The sequence below is a fragment of the Larus michahellis genome, chromosome Z (genome assembly GCF_964199755.1).
Source record: "Larus michahellis chromosome Z, bLarMic1.1, whole genome shotgun sequence".
NCBI classification, from domain to species: Eukaryota; Metazoa; Chordata; class Aves; order Charadriiformes; family Laridae; genus Larus; species Larus michahellis.
In genome coordinates, this window is record NC_133930.1 from 15,117,704 (window position 1) to 15,133,991 (window position 16,288).

Sequence of the window (16,288 nt, forward strand, 5' to 3'; positions counted from 1 at the left end):
GCAGCATTCCACGTTATAAAAGATTCGCAGGACATGAATCACTAAAACTCGTTTATAAATGAAGGCTGAATCCCGTTTGGGAATCTGGCTTTCCCTAGTTCTGAGGAATTAATTTAAGAATCTGCTATTTCTCTTTCCGAAAGCTGATAAAATAATACAAGTTGCCTATCTGCACCAAATGCACTCTCCTAATCTGCAGGAGCGGAAAAGGAAACAAAGACAGTGTTAAGATATTATACAGTAAATGTGCAGGAGTGCACAAGGCCAATTTTCAGTCCTTTGAGACAAACTTTGTTTTGCTGTCTTTTTTTCCTGTCAAGCACAAGGAGAAAAATTCCCTCCTCACTGCTTCCTCCAGCTGCCAAACAGCAGCATCACTTCGGAGATGCTGGGAAGCCACCACCGCCACCTCGCAGCCACCCCAGGCTGCTTCTGCTCTGCAACGTGAAGTTGAGACGTCAGGATGAAACACGCAAGCTCAATGCAAGGATCGACACTTTCACAAATTCATTTTCAAAGCTCCTGGTCACGAGCACCATCTACAAAGGCACGCGTTTTGGAAAGAAGTGCTACCAACAACAGAAAAAGGTGCACCCCAGCTGGAGTAAACATTTCACCTGTCTCAGAGTCTAAGGCCAATGTGTAACTGCACCTGCTTTCCAGTATTTCCAGTTCTTTCTTCTTCCAATCCCAGGACTGTTAAACAGTATGGAAATACAAATAATCAAGCTGCAGACTGGGAGAGCTGGTGGATACTCCCAGGTAGCAATTAGCATGAGAAGCACCCTCACCTGGCAAGGAGATGAGAGAGAACTCTGCATGGGATTTCCTGACCTGGGGAGGGTGACGCATGAAGACTACACACAGGACAGGGATCAGAAAGGTTGAAGTCATTTGCTGAAGAAATCCACGAACAAGCACTACAACTCCAGGGTGATTCTGCAACAGCGTTTAGTGCCCATTGGACAGCACAGTACACATACAGACACACAAACTGAGACCCTGGCGACTTGCCTTCAGAAAGGAAAATATACAGAAGAAGCAGATGTCAAATAGTTTAATCATAGCAATGGATACAATTGTGAGAAGGATTTGGAAAGTACAATGAAAGAATCCTTCGAGTTACTCACGTCAACCAAAAAAAACGCCACCAAACAACAGCAAGCCAGGTGGCTTATAGAGAAAACTGGGAAGAATATCCCTGCTGGGAGAGCTGGGCTGGAGAGAAAAAAGCAGCACAGTGATACTGAAGAGGCAGAGCAGTCAGGCAGAGCAGTGGACTGAAAGGGCAGGACAAAGCAAAGAGACGCTGTAGGAATCGATGGCTTATTTTTACCACAATTAGAACTGAACTTATTAGATTACATTTTTTGGGTTTTTTCAAGCTAAATATACATTTTGCAGACTTTGCCTTTTGTTCTCACTGAGTTATGCCTGTTTTCAATTGATCCGTATGCTAATTTGGAAACTGTTAGTCCTACTGGAGCCGTTTGCCACGCATTGCCCAGCGTACACCACGCAAGAGTGGTTCCCAAGCCAGACGTTGCACTTGATGTTCCTAGCGTGAGATTTTCAGAACAACAAAGACATTTCAAAAGAAAACTGGATGTCTAACTCCTCAGTTTGGAAGTCCTTGCCCGTATCAGTTAGCCACCAAGCACGTGGTTAAACACAAGAACATCCATCACTACTCACAACGCAGCACTGCTCTCCAGATGGTAACAACAGAAAACAAACTCTTCTGACAAACACAGTGAAACCTAATACTACCAAAAATAGACTAAATATGTTTTGGGATATCTGGAAGCCTGTTCAGGATTTATTGTTGTTACATATTAGGCAAATGTTGTTATAGATTACAGCCTAACCCTTATTAGACATCAGAGAAGGCACACTAGAGGCCTGGATTGCAGTCCAGTAAAGGTTGACTTCACGCTGCAGCTATTTCCTCAGTTGGGTCTCTCCATCCATCTGCAGAGTTTCATCAAGCTCATAAGGACATAGTATGCTGAGACCTGACCTCCTCCTTCTGAGTGAACTGAACCTGGGCAGCTTGTTCAAAGGTTATTGCAGGGGTAAGAGGACAGGCAAAGCATTATCAGATAAGCCCGACTTCCTTAGGAAGTCAGCTCAAATTAACAAGCACAGATTCTTCTCCCGTAGAGGTGCAGATGGAAAACACCTAATCATCTGAACAAAGAACAAAGCAAAGGGGTGAAGGTTAAGGGACACTACTGGCCAAAAGAGAAATTTTGATCTCCTAGGCTATTGTGCTGTGCAGGAGAAGGAAACGCCGCGGAGTCATTTACACACTCACATTTTAACCCATTCAAAAATTTTCTTAATACTTACTACAACTGGAAAATTAATACGGCAGTAAGTTGAAGGACTCAACTTAATGTATTTGCGTAAATCTGATACAGCTACACACATTTCCTGATATGCTTGAATTTGGTGACCTCATGGTCAGCACACTTCCTTGAATTCTTGTGCTTTGCAACGCAGCATGGAACAAGTATGCTGAGCAAAGGCATACAGGTCCGATTACTTTGCGTATACAAAAATCACCTCTTGTCATGAATGCTATGGCCACCCACTATGCCTTTTCAATACTTAATAAAGTTACATAGCACAGAAACAAACGTGCCCATGTTTTTTGCACTGCAAACCTTGAATCAAATGAAAATGCAGGGAGAAGGTTACCCATTTCTCCAGTGCTTGCTACATTTTGCTAATACTTAACTGAAATAAAACACAAACCAAATATTCCAAAGCACATTTCATTTTCTGGGGGTACTGTCAGTCTCTGTGTAGTTCTCAAGACAGCACATCTTCAGAGGAAAATAACATTTTCCCACCTTGTCAATCACGCTTTACTCAATGTAAGGTTCAAGGGCCAGACTATGTCACTTAGGCTTCACAAAGAGGGCTGCAGAAAAAAAATTCCGGTTCTTCAGAAGAGTCATGTTATCTACATAATTCTGTCCCTAATAGTTCTCTTCAGCTCGCATGTCCTTATGAACTAATAAACGTTAAAGAAGTTGACCTTATTAATGAAAGAGTTTATTTTCCTTATTCTGGCAATGTCCAAAAACTTATTTTGAACTATATGACCTTTAATCTTCTTTCCATCACAGGAAAAGCCTATTTAGTTTTATAAGAGAACACTGATAATTACTGAAGCAATTCCAAGTGTGTTTTTTTTTAAACCGGCAATGACCTGAAGGTTGGAATCCTTCATTGTTTATAATGAAACCTGTGGTATTCAAATTATTTTTAAGGTACAATGAACTGAATCCAAAGAAAGTCTGTCTTCATGTGTACAAACAGCATATAAATAGATCAAACACTGAAATGCGGCTTTCACATTAAATAATATATTGAGAATAATGAGCAACAGTTATGCAATATCCTTTTAGAGTGAATGTAAGGAATGAGAGTCACTTACGAGAAATAAATTGATTTTTTAGTAATCGAGGGAATGAGCAATTCCTGACACTACAGATCTATATTTTCTGAGAAATTCCCATTGTATTCATCTTTCTTGAGACTTCAATAGCTCTCATGCGCTGCTGTATTTCCACTCTTAGTAAGTACCAGAAGTGTCACACATGAAGATGTACTGCAGCACGTTGTCGTGTGTAGGCTACCCTTCCACTGGGGTGAGAAAATGCCTTCCTCTCTGCTCCACTCCCCAGTGGGCACTCAAGTGCTGCCATTCTCCTCCCAACCTCTCCAAAGAAGGAAGGTCTACAATATAGCATGACATTATTAGAACAAGTCTGTCCGTGCGTAATTACATAGCAGTTGGCGTTTATTTCTTCCACATACTGTTTTAGTTATATCTTACTCCCCTCCAGCTTTTCATTTATGCATATACATGCATATCCTCCTTTTAAGGCTGCAAAGTATAGGAATTAATCTTAAGTACTCAGAAATGCAAATATTGACTTCTACAGTTGATATGCATCAGAGCTGGTCTCTTTCCTAATTAACTTTCACAGACGCAAGAGAGACCACTGCCAGGATGTAAAGAATAAATATTAACTCTTGCACTTGTGCCTACATGTACACGGACACGCTACTGGAAACCACGACTTTCTCTCTCTCCCACACGCATGCGTACTCATGGAACCAGTACCCTCTCATTCTCTTGCTAAGCTAATACCACTCCTTGTCCTCTCACTACTCTCTGCTCCTCTCACAGAGGTCTCCAGGTGCCTGCAATGGACTTGCAGTCCACTCATGGATCGGTTCTCATAGCAGGACAGCTAGCAAATCAGTGCCCAACATGAATGGATTCATTCACGTTATCCTTTCTATCCCTCTAATAGACTTTGACGCCTCCAAAATACAGATAGCCTCAGCTGAGTTTTAGTGTATTCCTCTTATCCCCAGCTCTACAAACATGCTGCACTTCCTTAACTGTATTGCAATAACTGAAATAAATCACGTACTGCAATGCCAAAGGCATTGTTGTAAAACAAGTTGTTGTACAATTAAATTAACACCTGGTTTATATTTCAAATAATTTAGGCTACCTATTCAGTTTAGGGGGAACAAAATATATAAAAAAGTTCAAATTTTGTTTTCAGTTTCTGCGAAATGATTTCATTTCTGATTCAAACATAGATTGAGATCTCTCAGTCCACAACATTGAAAAAGATACTAAAAAAATCCCAAATTTATTCAGAATACCGCAAATGGGAAGTTTACATCTTGCTTACATTCTTGATTTTGCTTGATGTAAATAAACTAGCAGCTCTTTAGCTGTTTCACAGAGGGTCTCAGAAAGGAAAATACTGCTGTAAAGTACTTTGCAGGGGGATAAAACACTTGAGCAAACTGCACCATTAAAATAACGCTCAGCAAATGGAACAAAGCAATGAAGAGCTGAACATTTTGAAATAATACACTAGATGGCTAGGACCCATATGTATCATTTTTATTGCTGTAAAGTAAAAGAATGCTTTTCTGTCATTCCTTTTAGAACTTAGCAAAAGCAGTGAATTGAGTCCCTGTATACAACCCACCAGCAAGTGCTGAGACAGCAGCGTCTGTAAGGCTAATGATGCTGCACCTCATTTAAAACTGAAAGGAGCTCATAGAAAATTGAGACTGCTACTAATAGGAGGTAGAGTGAGTCAGTTCCACAAGTCTCTCCTGACCTGATTCACACTTAGAATAAGAATACAAAACAGAAATTTTCATAGCCACAACTGCACTTCGTCTCACATCTTCACATCATTTTCATGTGACCATCACTACATCATCTGTAACTTGGAACTGCCTCTTCTCCCTCAACCCTCCCTTAAAAGCAAGACTCTTCTCCTGAAGATATCTTTTTTTTTTTTTTTTGCTTTCTCTTCTCAAGGGTGACTATAAAAAAGTGCTGTGGAGAGAGAAAAACAACCTTGGATTTTATGCACACATATCATTCCAACTTTGCTATCTCTGTTTAACAGGGTTCTTCCTTCCTGCTATTATTAGTAAATCTCACGGTTTACTTCTCTCGGTATTGAGCTGGCAGATGATGTACAAAAGAAGAAGGATTTCTTACTTATTAGCTTCTGTCACCAATCAATCCTGTACACCTACACAGTGGCATGGAAAAATCTCTTCCTGTGGAAGGCTGTTCATCAATTTTTCATGCATTGCTGCTGATATGTTTAACTTTTTTGTTTCGCAACTCAGCAATGAAGCAGCTATTGTTTCCAAACTGCTGAGCAAGTCCGACTGTGGGAACGAGAGACGTGCGACAATTCTCAATGGTCTCTCTGGTGGCTGCAGACCGAGGTGCCCAGGCACGGGGGGAGAAGGCGGGGGCGAGGGGAAACCCAACTGCAGAGAAGGGAGAGTTAACTGGACAACTAACCGTTTGGTGTAGTTTATATGAATGACTTGTTCTGCTTCAGTTTATTTGTAGTTTCTATTCCAGTATTTTATTCCTTAGGAAAATTTCTGCTCTTTATGCATCTAATCAGGTCCATACAGTGCATGACTTACAAGGCCAAGCACGTTCTTACAAGCTTACCTCTCTAAACCGAGGGACCAGCAAAACCTCTAATGTAAATTTCATGGTATGAAACACCAACACCTCACTTTTTCTTCTGTTTGTGAAATCCTCTTCTACAAAAGCTTGTGCCAATCACACCATGGAGCAAGTCATTAGAACCCACATAGCATCTAAAAATAGCACCACCTCAGACATTTTTGAGAGTAATCTGCTTTTTCCCATTTCTGCAATTTTGCATATTAAAGAGCTACACACTGGACCTATACAAGGATCATATTTGCAAGACATATTTAGATGACAATGCATATGCCTCAGGGACATAAATATTTGAGTTTAGAAAGTAGATACAGAAAGTCTTTGTGAGCTATGGTAGGAGAGATTAAAAAGGTCAGAGGTACATATATGTATTAGGAATGCAAGTGACAAGTATCTTTTTTTCCAAATAAGAAACTTTTATAAAAAAACCCAACAATCCGCTATCACTAAAGATGGTAAAAATTAATGCATATTACTTCAAAAGAAGAGATCAACTGGAGACAATTATTACCAATACGTGTTAAATTCTTATTAAAGCGATCATTTCATCAAATATTTGGGTTTAGACTGCAGCATCTTATTCATCTTCATTCTCAAATCCCACGAAACATGCAGCTAAATGCTATCAAAAATCACCTGTGCCCTCTGACCAGAAGGTATTTCAAAGTGCTGCTCGTGACTAAATGCTGATTTATACAAGATAATAAGCCTCAGTAACCACGTATATACACATATTGCTCTCGAATTTGCAAAACACGTAAGTATATGACTAATTCTATCTTATGAATAAAGGTATCCATAAACTTACACTTGCACTGTTGGCAGGAGCCCAGCTGCAGGAGCCTGTGACAGGCTCGGTCCTTAGCCTTCAGTATGGGACAGCCAAATGCTGAGGTGGGCAGTCACGTTGGGTACCTGAAGTTAAAAGATTCATATATAATCCGTTGGGAAGAATGCTACACTGTGTTTAAGTGTGCAGACAGGAAAATTAACACTATTTTGCTGAAAGCCTGTTAGTGACCTAATTCTACGGTCAGCCATTGTAACGCTGAGTGCTCGCTCCCATTTCTGCCTGCAGTAATCACCGCCCAGACTCCAACTCCGAGTTACCTGCTGATTAGCAAGCATGCACACAGCAGGGCAACGGGATAACAGACAAGAATCTAACGTTTTCAAGGATACATTCTTTGCATATTAACACCAGCTGCACCACTCGTTAGTTGAAATATGGGGACGAGACCAGAAAACGTTCAATTTTCAAAGTATTAGTTACCACAGCTCAAGCAAATAAGGACATAAAAGTCACTGAAAATAAAAGTCCTCACAATTTATTCTGTACAGATGAGGCTACCTTACAAAGGTGCTCAAGCCAACAGCACACGAGAAAAACTAGCCATTCATTAGCAGTGGAAATGATTTAATCCAGTACAAAGTCGATTTATACACAGGATCAAACGATTACTTAGAGCAGTTTGGGTCTGAGAGATCGTCTGTTGTTGCAAAGCCTAAAACAATGCAACTATTTAGTTCAACGAGGTTACTTGATCACAGTTCTCAATTACCTACACAGAGAAAGGATTTAAAGATAACCCACAATATATTGAGATATAAGAGTCAATGCAATGTAGCAGACCTCCACTGAAAAGTGCCCATTGTGAAAAGTAGAGCTAATTAAGTATTAGCAAAGCTCTTCATGGATGGGGTGAACTGATTGAAATAAAAAATAAGATTGGATGCATTCCTAAAAAAATTCTAAATATGGGCTCAACACAAGTCTTCCCAGATTAAAGTCTTTGGTTCATATTGCACCAGCGTCAGACTAGATTAGCATAAATCTTCCACAGATCTCACATAAATTAGTGTTTTAATGGTGAAGGAAGACAATATACAGGGGGCAAACTACAGATTTTGAGGTAAGATTTAAAACGAGGATCACACGACAGGTTGCTGGATTTACATCCAGACCAATCCTGCCATTTGAAACATGAGGCAACACTTGGTCAAAAATATCTTCTTTCGAAAACCTCCTAGCATTTTGGAAAAGAAACAGGCAAATCGCATTTCATTTGGAGGAGAAGGCTATTCTATATTGGGAATTGTGACGATGCTGTTCTAGCAGATGAATTATGAGTTACGTGCCTGGAGACCTGTACACCAAAGACTTCTCATAGCCATGACCCTTGGAGGAGTATGGAGCAGGGGTAAGGAGGGGAAAAGGAAGAGGAACACGTAGACTCTAGGGAACAGATATTATTATCCTCAGAACCATAAGAAACCCTAGAAGAAGTAAAGGAGTTTGATGTTTATGTCCACCTTAGACACAAAGTACTTGTTGCACATAAGACAATACTGAAGTCTACAATACAAATAAATCACTTTTTGTTTTGCTTTTTCTCCCTCTTCTCCTCTCTCTCTCTGTCTAGTATTAAACATTAAAAGCTTATCTCCTTGGTTTTAGCTCTAGAGTAGCTGTAAAACCTCAGAGGTCAAACATCTCTTTTGCCGCTTTTAGCTCCAGAGTAGCTGTAAAAGCTCAGGGGTCAAACATGTCTTTTGCCGCAAGTGTGGAACTTGATCCAAAACATGAAATATTGTGAAAATTAGTTGTAGTTGGAATACTTATAACTTACTTTCACCTTTGGGCTTCAGAGTCTGCAGACGCCCCACCTATGATACTGGCCACTATAATTTTCTTCTGAAGTTCATTTGATTTAAGCAGCATTTTTGCCCTGCAGTAATATTAAGACCAATTATTTGAGAAAGATATTCTGAAGCTCTGTCCCCACTGATTTTATAGTTAAGAGAGGCCATTAGATCACCTAGTTCAAGAAGGGCAAATCCATGGTCAGCCATACAAACAGGGTTACACGTTTGTACAGATCACATGATGAGCAGCATGGCTGCCTTGGCACAAGAGCTTCTGGGTGACCACATTAAGTCCTGTTTGGAAGGGAGAGGGGCTGCCAGGCTAAGACAGATACCACCAGACAGCCCCAAAGGGCAGCTGCCTCCCCAGGCCCGACCTATGCTGAGCAGAGCCATGCCTCAACTCCCACTTGTCCAAATCTCCCTCTCCAAGGTATGTGGGATGGGATGTGCAACTCTCAAACATGCGAGTAATTCAAAATGCAGCTTGTAAAGTTACAGAAAGCACGAATATCAGAGATGCTCAAACCACCCAGTGGACTGCAAAGGGGAGTTATCTTCACCCTCAGCCTAAATGCTGCAAGACACAGTGTCAGGTTAATGGCTGGACTCGATGATCTGAAAGGTCCCTTCCAACCTTGACGATTCTACGATTCTATAATAAGACAGGCTCGCCTTCGCACTGTTTGAGACCACCATGCCCAAGTCTGGACTCGACCACTTTACAGCAAGTGCCCCAGGTCACCATCTGGCTCCAAGCAAGCTTTTTCCGTGCTTCTACATTCAAAGTCCTTGAAATTAAAAGAAAGTAGTTTTGAAAGCTTTAGGCTGGAATGTGTGGCACAAAGTGGGGGGATAGAGCTGGCTTGCTCTGCTCACCATGCTACTCAAGCTTGCCATAAGCCATATACACACCATCCAGAATAAACATTTAACCATGTTACGTAGTCAACTGAGCCTGCATTTCCTCTTAGAGTAGGAAGTAATTGATTTATTTGGAGAGTAAAACTAGTTTAGATGGATGGCTGAGGCCCAGAAGTAAAACATGGACCATTTCTGAGCCAGACTGACAGTGTAAACCACCTTCAACCACCCCTGTTACTTGTAGTTTCATTATACCTTTAAGCAACTTGTGCAATAATGACAAAATTATGCAAGCATAAGAAGCATTCCAGCATACTTTTCAGTGTTTATCATCCAAAGAAATGGTACACATACATTGCTTTATTTAAGTTCCATAATTATGCACTACGAACTACCATGTTACCTTGATATGAAGCTATCTACGTTCAGTCAATACTAAGAAGCTATTATGAGTGCAGCTATAGGTACACAACAAGCACAAATATATACCTCTATTTTGGCTGTGATCAAAATGCAGTAAGATATATTGGCAGGGAACGCTGGTATAATGTTGCTCATCAATATAGAAGCATACCAAAAAAAAAAATTAAACCCCGCAGTAATTCCCTAGCCAATATTACTCTATCAGTGAAAATATTTGGATGGTGAAGAAAAAGCTGCAGCATAAAAGCAACCCAAAGAAAGCACTACTTTATCTACTTTAGACTTCAGGAAATTTCGGAAGGCTAAGGCGGGCTGAAAGGCTGCGCTTTTTTGTTTTGCAGGAAGCTGCCCCTAAAATGCTGGGTTTACAGGCGAGGAAGGAGACTGCTCCCTGACAAAACATGGCCCAGGAGAGGTGGAAGCTCTCCTGCTCCCAGGTGCTCCCCGAACACCAAGCTGGCAACGCAGGCTGCCCATCCCCTGTGCTGCGGGTCTGATTTTTGGCAGGGTAGGAAGTGAGACAGAATTCTGGAGCAGGGAATTGCTACAGTGCTGTCCTTGTTTCCATGACACGTGCTTTTATAACTTGTGCTCCCTGAGGTAAAAGGCATAATTTGGACTCAACAGCTGACAACTCAGCAGTTCTCTGCCTGTGGGATAAGGGAAAGCTGCTTCTGTTGTAGCAACAGTCTTTGACCTCACTCCAGTGCCAGCTCCAGACCGCGCATGGCAAGGAGGGGGGACATGCCCTTCAGAACCTTACACACTGACCAACATTCATACCGACGGGTTAGGAGTTATTTTTAGTTTAAGCACTTTCTGCTTGCAGCGAAACCTGCTACTAGGAGTGATTCCAAGAGGCGGCAGCAGGGAAAGGCAGACAGCAGCAAAGTGGCAAAGGCCCCCACTGAGAGTTTCTGGCACTTGGAGGAAGTGCAAGGACCATATAGACGCACAGCGGGAGGGCTCCCACAGCCTGCAAATTTAGGGATTGCAAATTTTCCAGGGGAAGGAGGACAGCAGTGACCACCAAAAAACTGATGGTGCACATGAAAAACACTCCCTGGTGTCAGATCAGAACCTCAAGATATCATTCACTCTAATCACCATCTGCTGGTTTCTAAGTCAATAAGGCAGGCAATGACCACGGGAACCTCTGCATTTGCTGGTGATCGGTATTCTAGCTGTCCCTCGATCCCCCACAGGCAGGTAAGAAAACAGCTCTGGCCATCTAGGAATTTATATGGCTCCCATCTTTGCCCTGCTAACGACTCTGGAAGAGATCCACAAGATTCTGGAAGATGATCCCTGGAGGCATTTAAGCACCTGAACTTTTGCTGCTTAAACCTAAATGAAACATGTTCCAAAACCCCATTTGGCTGCAGCTAAGTATTAGTGGGGGGAAAAAAAAAAAAGAAAAATGAGAGAGGTGATGATAAATTCTGTAGGCATCAGCATGCACAGATGCAGTGTCTCATCTTTGACAGGGCCGCAACACTTGCCTGATGCTCAGACACTGAAGATTCACAAAGATTCACATTATTCCCTGCCTGTGTCTGCTGATAAAATGTGTGCAGAACCACAGAATCACGTTCCCCAGAAAAAGCAGAAGCCATCGCTTTTGTCTAAAGGCAGAGCCAGAAAAAGAGAGCAGCAGTGGTACTCCCTTTTCTAAGGCAGCTCAGCCACTGCCGTACTCACTGGGGTGTGGGGAACACTTTCACCACCCCAGAGACTACTCGAAGTGACAGACAAGTCAGGATGGAGACTTTTCCAGCCTTTCTCTAGATAGCATTTCTCTCTGCAACTTAAGTAACCACTGACTCGGAGCAGGACTCCGTGTCCTTGTGAGAGGGCACTCGCTGGAACCAAGGGATCATGAGCTCCAGGTCCTGCTCCCAAGGATTATTTATATCTTATATATTAAACTGTTTATATTAAACTGCTTATGGAATGAAATATATCAACCATCTTTGGGGCTAGAGCACAATCACCTCTCAAGCCTTATCTAGGAGTAATTTATTTTTCTTATTTTTAGACAGAAATTTGATGCCTAACAGTCAAAAAGGTCATAACTAAATCTCAGGGGAAAAGATGGACCAAAACACGAATCATTACAACTAATTCTAGCTAGTTATGGTAACAGGAGTAAAAATGATTTTCATTTTTACAGTCTCCCTGCATGCAAATCAATGACTAACTCAGAGCAACATGTCCCCTCTCAAAGAGCCACCAGTATCTCATTTGAGCTCTCAGTCCTTCCACCTATATATCTTTAAACCTCCCTCATGGACGGGGTTGATGGTTGGACTAGATGATTTGGTTGATGGTTGGACTAGATGATCTGAAAGATCCCTTCCAAACTAGGCAGTTCCATGATTCTATGATTCTAAGATTCGCATTAGACCTTTTCTTCGACTGCTAATCGACAACCCTTCACTTGAATCATCTCTGTATTTCAACATCAGTCTGAATCTAAGATCCCGGTGTTTCTATTACAACTGTGTCCTAGATCAATATGTATTATTGAAAATGGAGCAAAACTATAAGAAGTTTGCTGATTTCTTTTTTCTGTTTTCCTTTCGTTTATCCAAAAGCTGCCTTTCAACAGCTCAAATAAAACATAAGCTGTCATTTAAAACTCTATCAGTTCATTTTTGTTTTCACTCAACAAACATATCAACACAACAGGATCTGCTAAGTTTAATATCCTCTGCATTCCTCTGAGCACTAGGCACACGGTATAAGTGGAAAAGAACCTCATTTACCTGTTCACATCATCTATTGGGTCATTAGCAGTAAAACATAATCTGTCTGCATCAGCCTTGTGATGCACTCCTGAGCACTCTGCAAGATAGAGTCAGTATTTATAAATATCTAGAGTGTTTAAAGACTGACAGACACTTTCTGATTGAGGTGCTGTTTTCATCTTTCAGGTGGAATTCTTACTAACATACCGAGTTTAAACACGTCTTCTCAGAAGGCACAAAACCCACTGTCAGTCATCCACTGGATTAAACAGTCTAAAATTCATTCTCTAAGAGAGTTGTTTCTAATAGTTTTACAGGCTCTGTTCAGCATTACCTATGGATATTAATAAATTCAGACTTTTTTTGAACACTTACTAAAGCCCTGAGCTGCACAACGTTGAAACAGAAGTGACCTTTTCGCCATAGACCGTAACTCATCAAGCACTTGAAAATTAAAGCCCCATGAATTCCCTGCTAAAGTAGCAGCAGCTACTTTGCCACCTATGAAAATCAGTTTCTCTCTCTTTCTTGGAGAGCATCTCCACCCATGTGGCTGTTCCCACGTATTCCTGACTTGCCTTCGGCAAGTCTGTGAGCATGCCCTCACCCAAAGGTTAAGTCTCTCTCTTTCCTCAGCTCACCTGTAAAGGGATTTTGCACAATCTAACACATAGATAGTGCTTGACACTGGTTTCTTTAAGTGACTGAAGCAATATGTTTGGAGAGTGCACAATGGAAACTGTTATCATTGAATAGTGCTGATAAAAGTTTGAATAGGTGAAACACTGATAAGATGAAAGGATGAGAAGACTTAGTAAACGGAAAGCAAAATCAAACAACCGGGCTGCCTAAAAGCTATACTCCAAACCATCTCCAAGTTAGTGATTTTTAAGCTTTCCATTTGTGGACTTCTGCAACATTTCCCAATGTAGATACATAGCCCTGCAGCCTACTGACACTAGACTTTTTTTCCTTAGTACCCTCAGCAGACCTCTCAGAAATAATCTGCAGAGCCCTATCCAACTCATGCCGAGCAATACCAGCCAACTGCAGATGTGGCACTACTCCTTCCGTGGATCCACTCCCGGCATTTGCTTCTGTCTCTTCCACATCCTCATCCTTCCCCTCATCAAACATAGTTTTTGTTTTGATCTTGATTCATACTGGGGCCAAATCCAGGAGGCTTCTATGCACATGGTTACCTTTATCACCAAAAATGTACAGAAATCAAAGCTTATCTTTATCACCAAAACGATACCGCATACAATGGTTGAGAAGTCAAGGACAAGCACAGACTTTTTGCAGATCAAGTTATTCATGCATTCTTCCCTACAGAATATTCAAAGCTTTATATATAAAGTACATGTGCACTGATGGATTTACATTAAACAACATGCTGTCTCAGCTGGCATTGCCACACGCTGATTTGAGAGGGAACATGGCATGACATGGACTTTTTAATCTTCCCCTCAGCTACTAAAGCTGCTAAGTCTGATTAACAGTCTGGATTCATGCTGTGGAGTTGAACTAAGGGTTTAAGAAGAATTTAAAGAATTCTTTTACAGTAAGGAAAAAAGGCAGAATGGACTTCCAGGTGAGATGTCAAAGGCATGTCACATTCCCTTAGGTAACGAGCTGGGTTTCAAATACAGCAGAAAGCTACCCAATGTCCATGCTTCCCTGAAAGGAATTTGACAGGACATGGCCAGCTTCTTTATGGAATATGAACATTTCACTATTTTTGCAATGGAAATTTTAAGTGTGAAAGTCTGTGGGCAAGAATCAAAGTGACAATTCCTACACAGCAGCTCACAGCCTAAGTCTCCCTGGCACTGGGCGATTACAATATCTATCCCGTTCGCTTTACTCCTGTTTACAGCAAAGTTTCCAGGCATCCACCACTGATTACAATTAAAAAACAAACAAACCACGTATATCACCAATTCCTACTGAATCAACACACTGCATGCCAGCACAATATGCCTAGTTCAAATCTACTTACACACGTTGAATTTTAACAAGGGAATGACGTTCTTTCCAGAACTACCTCAGAGGCTTACAGAGATCTTTTTTAAACACAATCTCTAAACACATTAGAAATTCAATCACTCAAAACAGACACAGCAAGCTGCCACTGCGCCGGTGTCCCTGTACGGCCAGTGTGCGGCGAGCCGCGCAGCGCGTCTGGATGCTCCCCAAGAGCAGAACGGGCTCTGGATTGCCCTCCCAAGCTCCCCCCCTTCCCCACCCCCCTTTTTTTTTTTTTTTGGAAGGAGCTGCTTATTAAAAAATAAAATAAAATAAAATATTAAAGCGCAAAAAGAGGCATAAATATTATTTACCCGCCGTTCAGTCCTTCAACCAACCAACCAACCAACCAACCTGCCGGCCAGCAGAACGAGCTGTTGACAAAACGCAGCCTCTATGTACGCGGCAGGCTGCGGGCAGCGGCAGAGAGGAGCCGCCGGTCTCTCCTCGATCCCCCCGAGGGACGCTCCGCGCCCGCACCGGCCCCGACCCCCGCCGCGCCCCGCAGCCGCCGCCACCTGTCCCGCACCCCCGGCCCCGCTCCGAGCCGCAGCGCCCGCTCCCGCAGACGAGCAGGGAAGCAGCCGGGGGGCTTGGATCCCGCGGCCCCGCCGGATCCAGGCTGGGCTGTCAACCCCCGCCTCGCCTTCGCCCCTCCTCGCCGGCACCTCCCCGGGGCGGGCGGAGAGAGGGAGGGATGGAGGGGGCATCCATCTCTCACCGCGCCCCTCGGGCCGCCCCCTCCCAGGTGCGAGCGGAGCCCCCACCCCCACCCCCCCAACCGCGGGGCCGCCGCCGGGAGAAGCCGCCGCGGGGCCCGGCACTCACCCTCCGCCGCCCGGCCGTGCCCTGCGGCAGCCTCATGCCGCGGGGGCTGCGCGGGGCTGCCCGCGGCGCCGTCCCGGTCGGCCCAGCTCCGGCGGGCAGCAGTGCGCAGCGCCGACAGGAAGGAGGGATGGAGCCGGGGCGGGAAGGAGGGAGGGAAGGAGGGAGGGAAGGATGGAGGAGAGGGGCTGGCGGGATGCCTGCGGGAGGAGCCTGCGCCGCGCACCGCCCGGCGCCGCCGCCACCACCCCCGACCCTGCCCCCGGGGCACCGCCGCCGCCCGGCACGGCCCCGCTGCTCGGGCCGACCCGCTCGCTATTCCCGGTTTTGTCGGGCCGAAGCTGTCCAGGATTTCAGGCTGACGTCCGCTGTGTGGCCGGGGTGTAGTCGGGGGCGAAGCTTCGGTGGCCGGTGGTTTCCTCGGGTCCCCGGTGGGCTGTTACGAGCGTGCTGCGGGGGCGGATGAAGTCACGGGTCTGATCATTCCAGGTTCCCTCCGTGACACGGTCAGATGCCCTTCTTAGAGCAGTATCTTGAGTGTCGCCAATGCTGCCAGCCCGCCAGGGTTTGAAGCAGTGGGCCTTGCCCTCCAAACCCAAAAGATTCTTGGTTCAGTCTTTGTATTTGCCTCGAGTTTTTGAGGTCTGGGACTTGACCTCCAACATTTCTTTGAAGCCACAACAGCTACGTGCCAGCCCCT

The 16,288-nt window shown here is 43.6% G+C and overlaps 1 protein-coding gene across 6 annotated transcripts in view; it reads right to left on the reverse strand.

Annotated features, from left to right (window-relative positions):
- The window catches only part of LOC141735914 (leukemia inhibitory factor receptor-like), a 52,305-nt gene extending 36,579 nt beyond the window's left edge, over window positions 1–15,726 (reverse strand). The window contains exons 1-2 of one of the 6 annotated variants that reach the window (XM_074569382.1): window positions 15,592–15,717; window positions 6,861–6,967 (exon numbers count right to left, since the gene is read on the reverse strand). The gene's annotated coding sequence lies outside the window, so the exon portion shown is untranslated. Of the gene's footprint in view, window positions 1–6,860; window positions 6,968–15,077; window positions 15,236–15,292; window positions 15,312–15,591 lie in introns of those variants that run through there. The other 5 variants (XM_074569385.1, XM_074569384.1, XM_074569383.1 and 2 more) reach the window with 5 other exon arrangements.
- Window positions 15,727–16,288: the final 562 nt, after the last annotated feature.